This window comes from Lemur catta, chromosome 4 (genome assembly GCF_020740605.2).
Source record: "Lemur catta isolate mLemCat1 chromosome 4, mLemCat1.pri, whole genome shotgun sequence".
Classification (NCBI taxonomy): domain Eukaryota; kingdom Metazoa; phylum Chordata; class Mammalia; order Primates; family Lemuridae; genus Lemur; species Lemur catta.
Genome location: NC_059131.1, coordinates 116,437,582 through 116,441,753, shown reverse-complemented (window position 1 = coordinate 116,441,753; position 4,172 = coordinate 116,437,582).

The following is a 4,172-nucleotide window of genomic DNA, read 5'->3' as shown; positions in this document are numbered from 1 at the left end:
GCCTCTCATCATTCCTGTCTTACCACCCAAAGAACGTTAACTTAGAAATCAGGCATTTTGGACCAAATTCTGTAAGACTGACATTGAATAATTTAAACATCCTCCATCCATTGGAAAGCAGACTGGGTATTAGAAGCCCTATACACTGTATTTGATGGGACCTCTTTCTATAGCATTGTCTGGTTTTCAACTGAAAAACTAAAATGGAGGCCAGGCGCGGTGGCTCATGCCTGTCATCCTAGCACTCTGGGAGGCTGAGGTGGGAGGATTGTTTGAGCTTAGGAGTTCCAGACCAGCCTGAGCAAGAGCGAGATACTGTCTCTACTAAAAATAGAAAGAAATTATATGGACAGCTAAAAAAATATATATATAGAAAAATTAGCCGGGCATGGTGGCACATGCCTGTAGTCCCAGCTCCTTGGGAGGCTGAAGCAGGAGGATTGCTTGAGCCCAGGAGTTTGAGGTTGCTGTGAGCTAGGCTGACGTCACGGCACTCTAGCCCGGGCAACAGAGTGAGCCTCTGCCTCAAAAAAAAAAAAAAAGAAAAAAACTAAAATGGAAAAATAACTTCTGATATTAAGCTGTGATTTCCACCTTCCATGACCCTCATTTACAGGCTGCTGTTTGCATGTGATATTCAGATCTTAACTCCAACTCTGGTATTGTGGGGTTCATGCGCTCAGAAATAGACAGGAACTTTAGAACTGTGAAAACAGTTACTAAAATGGTTAAGTTTACGGCTATTTTAAGGGAAAGTCATTTACTAAGCTGAAGTTTGGTAGAGGCCCTCACTGTTTTATCCCAAAGGACTCAGAAGATTACATAACAGATGTAAAATTTTACCTCCAGCACATGGAAACTCACAGAATAATTTTAAAGCTTGTATGGAAAGTCATTTTATTCATCTAGGAGAGAAATCTGTTTACAGAAGTTTAATTTAAACCAGTGCATTATTCTCCAGGCATTTGTTTGAACACCCTCATTACACATCAGATTCATTTAACTCCTGGGGGCTTCGGTTCCTTTATCTAAAAACAAGATTGGTGTAGATAATGCTTAAAAGCCCCTTCCAGGCAAAAGAGTCTATAATTTGATATCATCCCAAATAGCAAACAACATATTTCCATTTTGATTGGTTTTTATGGCATGAAATCAATAGTCTTTTTAAGGTACCTATAATAGAATAATTGGGAAAAATATTCCAAAAATATGATTCTTACATTGTTCTACATTGTTCTACTCTGACTTGATGCTACTCATGGAATTATATTAACTAGTTCTGCTATCAAGCAAAGTATCAAAGACCGAAACTGGTTGGACTCCCAGTGCAATTAAAAAGTTATATTCCTGAACGTCAAATTTATTGCGAAGGAGTAATTAAGTCTTAGGAAAAACTATCTTATTGTGTATTTCACTGTGCTGTTAAAATATTTGACATTAAGAAGAATCACTTCAACTTTAAAGAAAATTTTCTCTATTTTACAAAGATGCTAGGATGCCAGAAAGTCAAAGGTAGCCAAAGATCCAAAATAATAATTTTTCTTTAACTTTTTAAATTACAAATGCCAAACATAGAAATTATGCCAAATTTAAGGAGTACAAAACTTTACTATATGAAAAGAAAAAAAAAATAGAGAAGCAACTTCTAGTATTAGGCTGTGATTTCCAAAGATGACAATGATTTTCAGAAAATTTGAAAATTTTCCTCTAATTTTTTTCTTCTCTAGTCACATAATAACTGGTATCATACTAAACACAATATTTTGTTACTGGATAAAGCTAATAAGTATTTCTATTGGTAATAATATGTCTAGTTGGGTGAAGCAGAATATCTCATGCAATTTAATAACACAGTCTCTCTTTCATCTACTATGATGCAGAAAGACAATGAAAATGTCATAAATTCAAGAGGCTTTCGTGATCATTCTCTCTGGTTTTTTCAATATAGATATTAAAAATGGTGTAATATAAAGAATAAACACATTTGGACAGAGTTGACTGCAGAATTAAGTTGTTTATAATAAGGTTAGCTTGTACAATTTAATGAAATTATCACTGTTGTGTAGCATAACAATAACTATAAATGGAAGCAATTCACATATATGAGTTTGATGATGGTGATGATTGGAAACAATGATTAGTGATGGGTGTAGTGGGTGGACCTGGGGTTCCAGCTACTCAGGAGGCTGCAGAGGGAGGATCACTTGAGTCCAGGAGTTGGAGACCAGCATGGTGATACAGCAAGACCACACCTCAACTGGGAAAGAAAGAAAGAAAGAAAGAAAGAAAGAAAGAAAGAAAGAAAGAAAGAAAGAAAGAAAGAAAGAAAGAAAGAAAGAAAGAAAGAAAGAAGCAAAGGAAGGAAGGAAGAAAGAAAGGAAGAAAGAGAGAGAGACAAAGAGAAAGAGAGAGAGAGAGAGAAAGAAAGACAGGAAAGGGCCAGGTGCGGTGGCTCACACTTGTAATCCCAGCACTCTGGGAGGCCAAGACAGGTGGATCTCTTGAGATTGGGAGTTTGAGACCAGCCTGAGCAAGAGCAAGACCCTGTCTCTACTAAAAATAGAAAGAAATTAGCTAGCCAACCAAAAATATATATAGAAAAAATTAGCCAGGCATGGTGGCGCACACCTGTAGTCCCAGCTACTCAGGAGGCTGAGGCAGGAGGATCGCTTGAGCCCAGGAGTTGGAGGTTGCTGTGAGCGAGGCTGACACCACAACACTCTAGCTCGGCAACAGAGAGAGACTCTGTCTCAAAAAAAATAAAGGACTATAAACTGCTTTTGGCAGCATTGTGTTGGATTTGAGAGAGAGACAGAACAGACCAACTGAGGAACTAGAAAGCAGCTGGTGATGCTGAGGCTGGAGGAGCCGGGTCTCCCCCATAAGGCGTCCCGACACCTACTGCTTCCCACGCGGATGGTAGCCAGCCCGCACCCAGCCCGCACCCCTACCTGCGTGGGAGTTTATCTTTCCCAGCTATCACTGTGGGCAGGGTAATAACTACTTTTATAAAAATTACCTTCATGGTTACTGAAAACTGAGGAGGAATACTCCACTAATCATGGGCCGTGACTCATAGTTTAAAGACTTGACTAGTAAGCGCCTGTAAGATTTATTTGAGGCTAAATTTTCTCATCGTACCAAGATTACTTTCATTTCGTTTCATCCACCTCATAGTGGCACTTTCTGGATGAAGCGCTTCCATGAACTCTCCGAATTCAGCGCTTCGAAGAGGCACAGAGAACTCTGACGACGATTTCTTCATGCTTCCTCTAAAAAAAGGAATTTTTTAAAAAAAGTCTCTCAAGATTAACAACTGTATGCAAAAACTCCAAAGTGTTTATAGAGAGTTTAAAAGTAACAGAAGACAGTGAGAAGACAGAAACGAAAATACATAATCCACTTCAGCTGCATGTAAAGTGGATCACGTATCAAGGACAGTTCTAGAACTTTGGGAACTTGGACAAGGCTGTGAGACTCCCATTTTGAGGCATGAAAGAATTAAGAATGGATGATGATTTTGTGGGAAACTTTCTAACTGCTTTTCTAACTATTTCATGTGGGCAATTTCATAAAAGCCTGGTGGTTCACTCTGACACTCTCTCTCTACCTGTCCTTGGAAGGACACGGAAGCTCCCGGGTGTGGGTCTCACAGTGTAAACACTCTTGCTGAGCTTAGAGCCCACCCTGAACACGGCCATGGAAAAACAAACACACTCTCATGTGAACTTCCCCCCACTCTACCCCTTTTTTGTACAAATTTATGCTAAAAAGCTTCATTAAGCTTTTTAAGTACATTATCCTTATGAATAGATTGAGTAAAACATCAATTTCTACAACTTCTAGGAGACAGGGCAAAAATATTTAAAGGAAAATGAGGGGTGGAAATCCTATTAACCAAATTAGGAAGACAAAGGAAATCTGAACACTACAGAAAAAATCATTTCAACAAAAACATTCCAAACCCCATTGTAGTCTATCACTTATTTTTGTTACTATAATCACCATTCTTCAATGATTTAGTGTCAATAAATTATAACTAAAAATCTTGTATTGGCTTAATATTTTGTATTTCAGCTTCTTTCTTAGGGACTGTAAACAAGTGTATTGCTGCTCATGTTTATAGAAGCAGCATGTATAAATGTAGTGTAAATTGTGAACTGTGTGATAAT